General features: G+C 40.4%; 1 protein-coding gene across 1 annotated transcript in view; it reads left to right on the top strand.

Annotated features, from left to right (window-relative positions):
* The first annotated feature begins 1,772 nt into the window (after positions 1-1,772).
* LOC311602323 (uncharacterized protein) overlaps positions 1,773-14,776 on the top strand; it is a 32,043-nt gene continuing 19,039 nt past the window's right edge. The window contains exon 1 of the mRNA XM_084790248.1: positions 1,773-1,878. The gene's annotated coding sequence lies outside the window, so the exon portion shown is untranslated. The remainder of the gene's footprint in view (positions 1,879-14,776) is intronic.

Raw genomic sequence — 14,776 nt, 5'->3', positions numbered from 1 at the left:
CAGTCCTCCAGAAAAGAATGTTTCCCTTATTTCAAGAAATGTATATAAATGGAGTTTTGGTTTTACCTACTTTGGAGCACAAATTAATGCACCAGAATCTAGAAAAAGGAAAAAGGAAAAAAGAAAAAGAAAAAGAAAGAAAAAATGGAACTTGTAACCTGCTTCTACACTGTCTCATCTGCCTAACTTGGCTGAATTCTAAATGGAGAGTCCAAAGGAGCCTCCAGATATATTTAGGGATTGTTGTGGTACATTGACTTCTAAGCCATGCCATCACTGTTTCCATCTTGAATTCAAAATAGCCATAAATCCTTGCATGAGATAGGAGTTTCCTATTAATATTCCCTTATAGAAAGGGTTTTTATGATCAGACACTCACTTGATATTACAGCCACTCACCCTGGGCTTCTGCCCAGTGGCACATAACCCAACTTAGGTACACTTGGACTCAACAGAATATATAGGCTAGTGAGGCTTCATCTGTGAAGCTTCCACGTGGTTTTCACCCATCCTAGAGTGGGACTTCTTGGCGATACAGGTGTTTAAAGCTTATCTACATTCCCATACTTAAACCCTCACCTATGCTGTGGGAAGTGCCCTCAACATATATAGTGGATTCTAGAGCGCTAAAGTCAGGTATCCCCCTCACAAGGGGTGAATGACAAGGGTGAATGAGAAAAAAATATGATAACAGCCTGTGCATGTAAATGTATAAACTAAGGCATGGGATCACAGAAGGTGGTACCCTGCATAGACGGAAAAAGGGTTGGTGGCTAAATGAACATTTGCACTAACACAAGTGGGCTGCATCTCCATGAATTATATGGGAGGTAGGGTTTTGAGTCTTGCTACGCTATACATTTTCACCATGCAGGAATTAAACAGGAAGACCTCATTGATGAAGGCACCACACCATATACTATAGTTGCAGGACATGGAGAAATCAAGCTGGGAGCAGCTGGAAGCGTCTTTCTTGCTTTCTAGCATGTCTAAGTTTGGGAAGTCAGAAGACTCTATGCAGACTGCTAGGGAATATTCACCAACATTCCTTCTTAATTACAGATACTATGTTGATCCTATTAGCAAGCCAAGATGTGTCCTCTAATGTAATAGTGGCATGATTATTTGAGGGTACAAACAACTTCTTTCCAATTATATGTAAGGCCTTGTCCACATGAGGAGCCCCATGTTTGATATTGTAAGACAAAGAGCTGTATCTGGGAGGTCATAGGCCCTAGTAGAGAAACTACTGCTCCTGTTTTGCTTAATGGAAATGATATGGCAGTCAAATTGACTTAATTGCCTCCTAATCATTTGTGTCTACACACAAAGATTATTGCTGCTCTGGGCCATGGTCAGGGAAGCTTCTTTTTGTAATGGGTACCAGTTACTACAAAGGCTTATACTTAGCCAAACTGTTTCTGGGCATAAATGAGTACTGCTGTGATGCAGCAATCCAATATCCATCTCTAAATGGATGAAAATAATCATGTATCTGTATCAAGCCCTCCAAAGTGCAAGGAACAATATGGGGCAGGGAACAAAAATAATGTAAAATCCAAGGAAGAGTGAAGCACTGTAAATGTTGTCCATTGCACATGTCATAGACATTGCCTTCTTTAAATGACAGCCACCACTAGTACCCTCATGGGATTTGGTATTTTTAAGTTTCATCATAAAAAGGAGTGATGTCATCAGATTCTCAACTGATATTCCATCTACCCCAGCATTCACCTGGGCCCCAGAGGTGCCCTAGTGCACTAGCGGTAGATTTAGAAAAGGTGGGCTCCATCAATACAGTATTTGGGGGAGGTCACTAGCCACGTTGATGTGAAAAAATTTCAGTGACGCAGCTGTTTTGAGATCACACACATTCTTGTAAGTAACCAACTGTTCATCTATGCTTCTTAAAGTAATCCCACTGAATTCCCTGGTTCACCAAGATAGATTTGGATGAGACTGCTTCTTTGAACTGACATTGTTGCTTTATCTGGGGTGAATAGACGTTTGTTTACATCTCAGTAGGAAAGATCAGGCAACAAACATCTCCCTTTACTATGTTGCCATCCTAAAAGTCTAAAACCTTTGTAGACAAGCCATGAATCAGAAAAATTTAGAAAAATAGCAACAGCCAAAAGAAGCGGTGACACACATGTGCGTGATGACAATGCTGTATGACGTAGGGAGAATAGATGCTAAGCTTTGCCTAAAACATTGAGAGAGAAGCAGATGACTGAAACTTAATGAGTTGGCAGTAGGAAAATGTAGTACAGGGGCACCTATGAGAGTAGGACAGGACAGAGCCAAAGGCAGTAGGAATGGATAAAATCCAGTGTTGAAATATTATTAGAAGCCACTGTATACAGATGTTAACAACCTTTGGGCATGAAACCAATACATGAGCAATTATTTGTCTTTCTTATTCATTAAATCATTAAATAGCTAGAAGAAGAAGCAAATGACAATTTGTATTTGGCCATACATTCATACATAAGAAAGAGGGAACCTTCCTAAGGGACTAAACCTGCCTGGGAGTTACGAGATAAAAGGATGAGCTATTAAAAGGGTTGTATGTTTTCCTGGCACAGTGACTCATGCCTGTAATCCCCGCACTCAGGGAGTCAGAGGCAGGCAGATCTCTGGGAGTTCAAGGACAGCATGGTCTACAAAGCAAGTTCAGGACAGCCAAGGCTACACAGAGAAACCCTGTGTCAGGAGAAAAATGGGTTGACTCTTTATGATCAATCAGTGTGGTTTGTTACAGAAAAATAACACATTTTACTTGAAAAATGTTCAATTTGTACTAGGAAGATCAAGAGGAAATAATATATGTATATAAGGAGAGGGCAGAGAGAGAGGGAGAGGGAGGAAAGATAGCAGGAGGGAGGGAGAGAGGGATAGAGAGGGAGGAGGGAAGGAGAGGGAGAGAGAGGGGAAGAGGGGAAGGAGAGGGGGAGAAGGGGAGGGAGAGAACGGGACAGAGGGGAGAGGTGGAAGAGAAGGGGAGAGGACAGAGGGAGGGAGAGAGGGAGAGGAAGGAGATGAGTGAGTGGAGGGAGAGGGGAGGGAGAGGGGAGGGAGAGGGGAGGGAGAAGGAGAAAGGGAGGGGAGAGGAGGAGAGGGAGACTTAATGAATTTACTTTCCAGCTGGGCATGATGGCCCACACCTATAATCCTGGCACTAGGGAGGCAGAGGCAGGTGGATCAATGTGAGTTTGAGTTCAAGCCCAGCCTGGTGTACAAAGAGATTCCAGGACAGCCAAGGCTACACAGGGAAACCTTGTCTCAAAAAAATGTTTTTTTTACTTACCTGATTGTTAGGGGCTGGCAAGTAAAATATCATGCATACCAACAGGTAGGAATGCGAAGAATAAGCTGAGGATTTACTGTTAAGATCAATGCGGTCCAGAGGCAGCATTCCTTATTTTTCTATAGACGTTCAGGAGAAATGGAGTTACTGACTATCTCAGTGAGCTGCAAATCACATCTAAATAACAACTTCACGGCAGCATTGAAGGTGGTAGCAAAATCAAGGCACCACAGCCAAGCTGAGCTGACATGTTAAATTAGCCGTTTCACTTAACTAAGAAAATGTCACACACTATTTGTATGAACTTTCTGCCCATAGAAAATAACGTAACCTAAGGGTGATTTTCTAGATCTACTCCAGCACTTTCTCCAGGGTGATATTATATGCAAAAGAGTCAAAATCCCAAGCCCAGGGGCTTCCCCTACAGAGACCAGACTTTCAAGGAACTTCTTATAATAAGGAGAAAACGTGTAACGTAGTTTCAAGAGCCTGCAGCTGTCACCACGTCTGTATTTGACAGTGGCTTCCTTTTGGTCCTGAATAGTCTTATGAAATGGATAGCGTCAGTTTAATATTAACAGAAGCAGGACGGGTGTTTTTCCAGGCTGACACAGAAGAAGGTCCCAGCTTTGTGCTATTTCTTTGCTGGAAGCTAGAAACAAATGGTAACAGTGGCAATTTTGACTCAGCCTTGAGGAATCTTTGTTTGCACAGAGTTCAGACCAAAAGGAATAGGTTTTACTCCGGCAATGTTTTAGAATCACTGAGGTTTAAAAGTTTATTCATGCCTAGACCTCATCTCCAATTACTCTGCTTCAGCTGACTCTAGCAGATTTGCCATCAGGGAAGTGGGGCTTCTTTGTATATTTTTTTCAAATGGAACTAGTTGCATATGCACAAACAAATTTTATTAATGTACATTAACTGAATAATACAATGGAGCTTGTTATCATATTTTTATACATGTATGTCAGATACTGCAGATAAATTGATGCCTTCATTACACAACTTGTATGTCCCTCTCTTGCCACTGGTTTCCTTATTTTTTGTTAATTCCTTTTCTAATTTAATTTCCTTCTTAGACCTAGACTCTACATGAGAGAAAATACATAATATTTGATTTTCCGAGTCTGGTTCTATTTGCTTAACATGGTCCCCAGCTCCATTCATTTACTTGCAAATAAATTACTGAAGTAGATTGTGTTTAGTGCTAGGATAAGGTGTCAGGGAATGAAACTAGAGGCATATGTCCCATAGAGACATTGAATCTGCTTATGGGAATGACAGATTGTTTCGTCAAAGTGGTTATATTTGAACTACATTTTCTTTGGATGAAGAGGCAGGGAGGAAGGGTAAACTAAAGCAAATGATGTGTGAAAATGCCATATGAAAATCTACAAGTTTTTAATTTTACTTTTGAGATTATAATATAATTACATCATTTCTCCCATCCCTCCAAACTCTCCCATGTGCCCTTCCTTATTCTCTTTTATATGTATGGCCTCTTTATTTCATTAATTTTCATATGTATATACACCTAAATAAAACCTATTCAGTCTGTATAATGTTATTTATTTGTATGTATTCCGGGTTAAACATTCGGTACTGTATAACCAAATGATGTGCCCTTCTCTGCAGAAGACTCTCTCTCCCACTCTGAGCATTCCCTCATTGCCTGCAGTTCTTTGTGTAGGATTGAGGCTTCATGAACTCTTCTCCATCTACTTTCACATGCCTATTGGTATCTTCCTTGTTCAGCTCTGAACAGTATCTCAAAAAAGAGCTTTTCTTGTCTGGTATTGACAGTTCTTTTTTTAAAAGGATTTATTTATTTATTTTATGTATATGAGTACTCTATCTGTATATGCACCTGCAGGCCAGAAGAGGACATCAAATCCCAGTATAAATGGTTATGAGCCACCATGTGGTTGCTGGGGATTGACAGTGCTCTTAACTGCTGAGCCATCATCCAAGCCTGGTATCGTTTTGTTGGGTGGTCTTTAACTTTTGCTGTTGTTGCTATGTCTGTGGGGTAAAGGAGTTGTCAGACCGAGAGAACCAGATTGGAGGAAGAGTGAGGTTGAGTGTCCAAATCCTGAAAATCTCATCTTGAGACCAGCAGGAGTAAGGACCACTCCCTTCCTGTTCTGGGTCTGCATGCCTGGGAGCACGTAGCCTTTTGACTCCCCACCTCTGCCACGCTTCCTTCAGTTAGTCACATTGCCTGGAGGCCAGGTCTCAGGTTAAAACTTCCTATTTCCTCATAAGGACCTGTCCAGCTAGCACCTGGAATTCCTCTTCATGCAAATGAAGCATTCCCAGCACCTCAGCCCCAGCCAATGATGTACACTCATCCTGAAAACCTCTGACCATACCTTCAAGATTTATACAGCGCTTATCTCCCCCGCCCCCAGTAAAGGAGAGCTATTTTACTGAAAACCATCTTGAAGGAGGCTTTTCTACCTCCACCACCTTTGGACTGAGATCTTACTAACCCACCCGTCCAGTTAAGCTTCATTCTTTCCAGCACTGGTGTGCAATGGTGTCTGGACTCCCGGAGGCCAGAAGCAAACCCAGCACCATATACGCCTTTACTTGGTTTTGACACTGCAGTGATACTGACTGCAAAGGAATTTGGGGATATTCATTTTGATTCTTTTCTTTTCCTTTCCTTTCTTCTGTTTTTTTTTTCTTTTCCTGTTCCTTTTTCTGAATAGTTTAAGAAAAGTTCACTGTAGAATTTTGAATGCCTGGTAGAATTCTTTGGGGAATCCATCTGGTGCTGGCCATGTTTTAGCTGGAAGGCTTGTTGTTACCATTTCAATCTCCTCATTTGTTATGGTTTTGTTTAGGTTGTTGACTTCTTCCTAGTTTAATTTTTGTGGTTTGGCTGAATCTAGAAATTCATACATTTTTTTTTTAAGTTTTCCAGCTTAATGTGTTGGGATTTTGCTGGGACTAATATTAAATATGCAGCTTGGTTTTGGTAGTACCTCACATTGTAATTTTTTTTTATGTTTTGTATTTGACAAATGTATTAGCCATGGTTTCATAGTGGAAGAGAACTGATAAAATTAGTACATATCTGAAGAGGATTTATTAGATTGGCTTACATGATAGAGGTTTGGTAGTCCTATAATGACCATCTGCACCCTGGAGAAGCTGCGAACCCAATAGCTTCTCAGTACACAAGCTCAGCAGCACACCTAACAGGCTCCTGGAGAGCCTTAAGTCTTCAGTGTACATTGGAAGTCTGAAGAAGATGAGTTCCAGTACCAACAAATGATGGCAACAGCAGCAGCAGCAGCAGCCCAGCAGATGCACTTACCAGTCGTCAGGCTCAAACAATACACAATAGTCAGAACTTCCTCCATTCTTTATGTATTCACTAAAGAATCCTTCAGTTCACCACTGTGAACAAAAACAAAACCCAGCTTATCCCTTTAGACACCTTATATCTTCAGCAAAAGTGGCTAAATACAAAAGTAATTTTTAAAAAATGGGTGGCCCTTCTAACAAGCACTAAATAGGCTGAGAAAGAAATTAGGGGAAAACACCTTTCACAATAGCCACCAATAATATAAATTATATTGGTGTAACTCTAAGTGAGCAAGAGGAAGACGTGCTCTGATTATACTACAATGTATTGCATTCCATACAGTGAGTATTTGGGGTCTTTGAAAACATTCCTTATTACTTTGCTATTGTAACCTTTCTGGCACATGTCCTTAGTATACATGTTCAATATTCCTCTACAACAATGCTTCTCAGTCTAGTCTGCAAATTCTAATAACTCAGGAAACTTTAGAGACAGATAACTTTTCCTCCCTGAATATAGCTGGAGCAATTCATGGCAGGCCAATGTTCCCATAAAGAATCACTGTGTAAAGGCTGGTCACTTACTAAAATCAAAATTTAAAGGCTTCTGAAAACTGCAAAGGTCACAGTGACTAAAGGGAAAATACTGCATACAGAATAGAGCCTTTCCAAGCAGTGCCCAATGTCTGACTTAACTTTATTCTATGGGGATAATGTCAGTCCCTCGAGGGCAGCTGCTGGGAGAATCAACAAACAGGTGAATTTTTGGTGGTCAGAGGGGGAAAAGACATTTAAAGATATGGGAGAACTTAGGCACAGAGACAGCCTGTCTAAAGACAAGTGATGGTTTCCATAATTGCAAAGAAGTTGAAGTTAAAAAGCCATAAGTAGAAATAACCCTTAAAATCAGAATGAAATTCTCCACACCCCTCAAGTCTTAAGGGTCAAAACAAAAATCTAAGTGGCAAAGACCTCAAGTGGGTGATATGGATTCACTGGAGAGTAAACTTTGTAACAGCTTTCATTTAAATAAATTTACAAATGAAAATGTACTAGAATCCAGATCTTGCCCCAGAGAAATTGGGGGTCTATGGAAGCTGGTTATATGTATGTCATCTAACTGGCCAGTTCCTATCCCTTGGTATCTGTTTTCTATATAATGTTAATTCAAATTCTCATATAATATAACTCAATCATGATTCCCTTTCCCCAGCTCTTCCCCATATCCTTCCCACCTTCCTACCCACCTAAATGTATGTTCTCTCTATGACTCACTTATCTATCTATCTATCTATCTATCTATCTAAACAAATAAACAAAATAACAAAATGAAGCAAGAAAAATAATCCACAAAAACATGTTTGTCTTTGTTTTTTTTCCCCCTAGTATTCTTGGGCAAATGTGGTTGATAAACCCAGCGACATTCCATTGTAGAAAATCAATTCTAGCTGGGCGGTGGTGGCACACGCCTTTGATTCCAGCACTCGGGAGGCAGAGGCAGGTGGATCGCTGTGAGTTCGAGGCCAGCCTGGTCTACAAAGTGAGTCTAGGACAGCTAGGACTACAAGAGAAACCCTGTCTCAAAACAACAACAACAATAACAACAACAACAAGAAAATCAATTCTCCATTTGCTAGTGCATATCAGTTTTGTGGGAACACAAAGGAAGGGGTGCATATTCATTTCAAATAGCTTCTTGGTTAGGGGTGGGACCCCCATGTCCACTTCCTCTTCCCCTTCTAGGTACTAAGACACTATTCAGCTTGAACATGTGCAGGCTTTAGGTATGCTTCCATAGTCTCTATAAGGTCATATGAGGTACACATACATTTAATCACCAAAAGAGCTGTATGCATGCTTGTTAAAGCATTATTTATAGTAGCTTGGTGACACCTAGTTGAATGAAGTAGGTCGCTCTAGATGTGCCCTTGAAAGGTATACCTTGTTCCCAGTCCTCACCTTCACTGCCCAGAGGTACACAGATTTTGCCCACTATATATCCTCTGCAATGAATCTGTGTGTCAATAAAAGCTCAAAGTAGTTGGGTCAAGTAACATATACTTGCATCTCTGAAACCATAAGCTGAAACAAATATTTCTCTCCATGTTACTTTTTCTTAGGTACATTGTCACAGTACCAGAAACTCTAACATACTTGCTTAAGGCTTCCAGTCCAGAGAGGATACTTTGAAATGCAGGCTTGTTCCATAATGATACAGTAAACTAGCTTTAATCTTGATCTTCTATGGTTATGTATCCCCAGCAGGAAGAATTCAGGGCTCAGAAAACCAATGGATGGACAGAAAAGTAACTTTCAATAATCTACTGGGAGACTCTGCTCCCAATTTCTACAGTGCTAAGCTGGGGGGGGGGGGAGGCGGGGTGTAAATCATAAAAACTAGGGGGTGAATATATTTTCTCCTGAAGTTTGGCTAGAAGCATTTTAACTATGAGATATGGATGGATGCAGCTTAAACATTTCAGGATGCCTGTGTTTAGGGAATAGATAGTAAGTAGATGCTCATTTGGCCGCACCAGCCAGAGGGTGTACTGACATGGAAATATTGGTTGAGAGATGAGTTCAGATAGTATCACCATATACGAAACGAGTGACAGTTTCATTTCATACAAAATGAGAGTTTTTCCGGAGATTTAGGAAGACCCAAGCTAATGGCTTGTGTGCTATTTGAAAGAGATGTCACCTAAAGTCTCAAACATTTGAATGCAATGTCCCTCATCCTATCTGGTGGGGTTTTAAGAGATAGGTCTTTGTTGAGGGAAATGTGTCACTGGCAGCTCGCTTTAAGGGTTTAAAAGTCTCACATCATTTTTAGTGCTCTTTTAGCTTCCTGTTTATTTTAAGATAAAAACTCTAAGCTTGCTGGTCCAGCTGCTGTGCCTGTGAGGCCATGATAGTGATAGACTATAACACTCCTGAGCCCCAAGTCCAAACAAAATCTGCCTCTGGAAGGTGTTTTGGTCATGGTGTTTTATCACAGCACCTAATGCTGCTCAAGAGAGTGAGAAAATGACCCACGTGTGTGCTCTTATGGTTCTTATGGATGGAGTGTCTGTGAGTAATTATCTATGCAGAAAAGGGCCCATGTGGTTTGAACCTCTCGTAATGACAAAACAGAGAATATATTGCCTCTCTTATCAGCTATCTCAGATGTGAAACACGAGAAATGAGGTAGGGATGAGGCTTACATGAAATCAGCTATTAACAACTGGAGTCAGACTCTCCATTACTCCATGTACATAAGGGTCATTGACCTCAATAATCAGGAAGGGCAATAGACTGTTACACAACAGATTCCAGCAGCATTTGTTTGACACTCAAAGTAATTGATAATCTCTTGCCAAATTTTGATGGGAAATGGACATAAGAAACCATATCTGCCCAAAATATAGCTATGCATTTCTTATGGATATGGTTCTGTCATGTACTCTTATAGGCTCATGCACACAGACACATGGTAAATACATACATATGTACATACATACATATATACATATATGCATACATATGTATGTACATAAATGTAAATTTAAAATATAAAGACAGACATCTCTGAAAGTAAGCTAGCCCTTGAAAGAACTAAACTTCCAGGTTGCCTACTAACAGGACTCCTAAGTTCTAGAATGCGTCCTTTCAGGAAGAGCTAGCCCCACACTTCAATAGTAACAGCTCTATCGCTTTTAAAATTTATAGACTTTCATAGCCAATCATGCTTGCTACAGTGATCCAAATATCACATTTCCCATTTTTATCTGTTTTTCCCATTGTGTTATTGCTGGAATGATTAAGAGCACTAACATTTGTGCCTTAAAGTTCTATTCCCCAAAGTGATAGTGTTAGGAAAGAGTCATTTAGATGTTAATAGGTCATTAGGGCAAAGCAGTCATGACAATTAGCATCTATTTAAAAACTGTACATGAGCACTAACTAGTTTGTTCCAGCATGTAAAATATATATATCTTCATATAAGAAGTTGGACATCAGTGCCAGGTGTGGTGGCGCACGCCTTTAATACCAGAACTCTGGAGGCAGAGGCAGGCATATCGCTGTGAGTTTGAGACCACCTGGTCTACAAAGTGAGTCCAGCACAGCTAAGGCTACACAGAGGAACCCTGTCTCAAAGAAGAAGAAGAAGAAGAGGAAGAAGAAGAAGAAGAAGAAGAAGAAGAAGAAGAAGAAGAAGAAGAAGAAGAAGAAGAAGAAGTTGGACATCAGGAAGCCAGAAGACAACGCTGGCCAGCATAAACACACTGACACTCTGACCTTGGACTCCAAGCCTATAGAAATGTGAGAAACACATTTCTCTTGTTTATAGCCACCCTGGATATGATACTTTGTTAAAACCACCTTAACTGATTCAGACATGTAGCACAAAGCTTATTATTCATTTGTATAGAAGTATATCTAATACTATCCAATATTGGTAATTTTAATTTTACTATTTGTTGTCTTGACTTTTTTATTGTTGGGGAGTGAACCTAGTATTTCACTTATGCCAGACAAGTGCTCCACCACTGAACTCTTCACCTTCACAGGAGGTGGTAAAATAAAACATTAAATATGATCTCTGCCATCAAAAATACTTAAGATGATATTGCAGTACTAATAAGTACAAACAGTGTTTTACAGATATCTAGATCTAATGCAACTCGAATAATTCATCACTTTCTGCTCCCTAGAGCAATGCTCATCCTACTTTCTGTCTCTACAAGTATGACTAATCTAGATGCTTCATATAGAAGGAATGATAGAGGACTTGAATAGTTATGACTACCCTTTTTGGATTAATGTCCTCAAGCTTTACATATACAAGATTTCCTTCTCTTCAAAGAAAATAGTCTATTTTATGTGCATATTATTTTGTCTTTGTGCCTTTATCATTTATTCAGATAAATCAACTTTAACTGACTTTAGTTCTTTAAATGATATTTTAAAATTAAAATATAATTATATCTTTTCCAGACTTCCTTTTCCTCCCTCCAACCCTTCCCATGTTGTCTATCCCATGATCTCTGAGACAGAGAGGTATATAAATGCAAAATGTCTATTTACTGTTACTACTATATATGATTTCAGGGCTGGCGACTTTATATTGGATAATTAATGGGTAACTTGTCTCTGAAGAGGACGAATTCCTTCACTTTTAGTATTTCTTTCTTGTCTGTAGTTCTTTGCCTAAGTTCAGGCATGTCAAGTTGGCAACCAAAATTCACCATTACACTGACAATGTTTTATTTTATGAAGGAGTTTGGGAGATTCTAAAACTTTGGACAAGAAATGTGGCCATCTGTTCTTAGCAGAGCTTACTAAGCCATCCTAGAGGAAGCCTGGATAGCATTAGTGCTGAGAGGAATTTTCAAGACAATATAACTGAGTCTATGGTATTGTTATCATTAACAAAAAAAAATACTGGGATGCCAAGGAACGTGCTACAAAAGACAATGTCATTGTTAAGGAAAAGATTCCTGTGAAAGCAGAGAGCCTGAGGAGTAGCTGGGTTCTAGGAAGCAATTGCTTCAACACACAAAATCTGGTGCTAATGTGGTAGAAATGGGCAAAGGTCCATCCTAAGATGGCAGCCAAACTTAGCAGTGTCATCCGTGTTGTACATGTTTTGGGATCATGAATAATACAAAAGTGAGCAGAGTTATAGTTTTTTTTTTCTTCACTGTTTCTGAGAGCCACTAAAAGGCCCCAAGAGGCCTTTGCATTAAGCAGTGAAAGTGGAGCCTGAATTGTATTAGAGATTCCCAATAGCTGGGGGTGGGGGTGGGGCTGCCAGGGTCGTGAGACATCAGCCAATAAGAGCTCAATAGAGTAGTAGTACCATGCCGAGAGAGATGTATGTTACAAGTGGCAAAGGTGGAGATGCTGAGCCGTTAAAACCTTTGAAAACTAATGACCCCGAACATGGAGTTCGTGAATTCGAGCATGACAATTAAGAGATTACATCGAGTCTCAGAAGAGAGTAAACTTTTAAACAGTGTTGAGACTGAAAGACTACGGAGACAGTTTGCATTATGCTCTGGGCATGAGCCTATAAGGACAACAGAGTGGAATGTGGTGGTCTGAATGTGAAATGGCTCCCACAGTCTCACACATTTGAATGCTTGGCTCCTGCTTGGTGGTGCTATTTGGGATTGGGGATATAGAACTTTTAGGGTGTGGAGTCTTGATAGAGGAAATGCATCATTAGGAGCAGGCTTTGAAAGTTTATAACCTAGTCCAACTTCCAGCTTGCTCTCTTGGCTTCCTATTTGAAGAAATGTGATCAGGAACTATCCTGCTGTGATAATCTGCTACGTTGTCTTCCTTACCATTATGGACTTCTCTTCTAAAGCCATAAATCAAAATAAACTTTTAAAAGTTGCTTCTGGCCGTGGTATTTTATATCAGCAGAAATGTAACTAGCGTGCATGCGCGCGCGCGCACACACACACACACACACACACACACACACACACACACACACACCTACTAAACGCATATAATGTTGCTGCCAATATAGACATTTATTTAGAGCTAACTGCTTGGTAGTAGATAACATTAGGAACTTCATCCGTAGAGAAAACTGATCCTATATTTCTCAATAGCCATTTATGGTAATTCTTCATCTATGGGTGATGCCTTGTGAAAGATTGCCCCATCCATGTTGGTTTGCCCTGTCTTTATCGTCATTAAGCAGTTCTTGTTCAGCAGCCATATTGTTGAGGTTTCATGGGTGTAGCGCCTATGTCTGTAAGACACTACCTAGCAGTAGGCATACTGCTCCTCTGACTCTTAGAATGTCCTCCCTGCTTTTCCACAATTGTCACTGACCCTAGGTGTATGGCTGTGTTGGAGATGTATCTGTTTAGGTTGAGTACCCAACATTTACTTGTTCTCTTCATATTGATCACTTGTGGGTTTCTGTAATAGTCTCTACAATTCACTAAAAAAAAGAAGCTGCCTATTTTTTCCTTGGCTGTCGCCACAGTTTGCAGAGGACCCCAGGGCCCAGACTCGCCTATAGTTTTCCAGGACCCACTGGATCCTTCCATTTCCTCTTTCTCCCAGGCTTCTCCCACCTAAAGTTTCAATAGGATGTCCTCCCCTCTTACCCACTATTCTGGTAGGTACAGTTTTTCATGGGGACGTACACCTTGGACTAGTGTCTCGATATAAGTGAGTATATACCATTTAGCTCTTTTTGCTTCTGTGTGAACTCACTCATTATGACAATTTCTAGTTCAATCCATGGACATTCTCCACTGTTGAGTGGAGAAGGAGATCTAACTTTCACACAAACTCTGGTGCCCCATATTTGAACATGTCCCTTGGACGGAGATGCCTGGTGGCACTCAGAGGAAAGATAATAGGTCACCAAGGAGAGACTTGATACCATATGAGCATATTCAGGGGGAGGAGGTCCCCCTCACACACAGACTTAGGGGAGGGGAGGGGAGTAGTAGGGGGGAAGTGGGAGGAAGGGAGGAATGGGAGGATACATGGGATGGGCTAACAACTGAGATGTAATATGTATAAATTAATAAAAATGTATTAAAAAAAAAAAAGAAGCTACATTTACTTGTCTGTGTATAAGGATAAGTATTAGAAAACAGGTGGAGATTATATTGCTTTGGGGGAATAGTAGCAGTGTGTTCTCTAGGGTTTACATCCTCTCCAGCCAGGAAAGATTAGCCAGGTTTACAATATCTGGCATGAATTCCCTCCTATTGAATGGGCCTTAAATATAACTCAACAGCTGTTGATTACTTCAAAGATAGAAGCGCCACTATTGCATCATTACCAGGCTGGTCATTCACAGGCTTTACAACTGAGTAGAACTATTGATTGTTTTTCTCCCTTGGCAGCTTGCATAGCACATCAGACACTATGAGAGCTAGTCCTCAGGGAGGTTCCTCAGGTCAGTTCGAACTCAATTCCTCTCAGTCCTATTTCCTAACTGGTCAGTATCTTCAGCAATAGGGCCTTATATTGGAGTTCTAAGGGGCAACCAAGGGCAGTGGCAATAGCCTACATTGTTTTGGGGGTGTCTTACATTTTCACTGCATCTCATAGGATTTGGAAAGGTTGCAACAACATGGATATTAATACCATTTACATTTTGCACACAAGGAAAAGACATTA

The sequence above is a fragment of the Acomys minous genome (assembly GCF_964271855.1).
Source record: "Acomys minous genome assembly, chromosome: 7".
In the NCBI taxonomy this organism is placed as follows: Eukaryota; Metazoa; Chordata; class Mammalia; order Rodentia; family Muridae; genus Acomys; species Acomys minous.
Note: the sequence above shows the minus strand (reverse complement) of the source record. Positions and strands in the feature narration are given on the sequence as shown.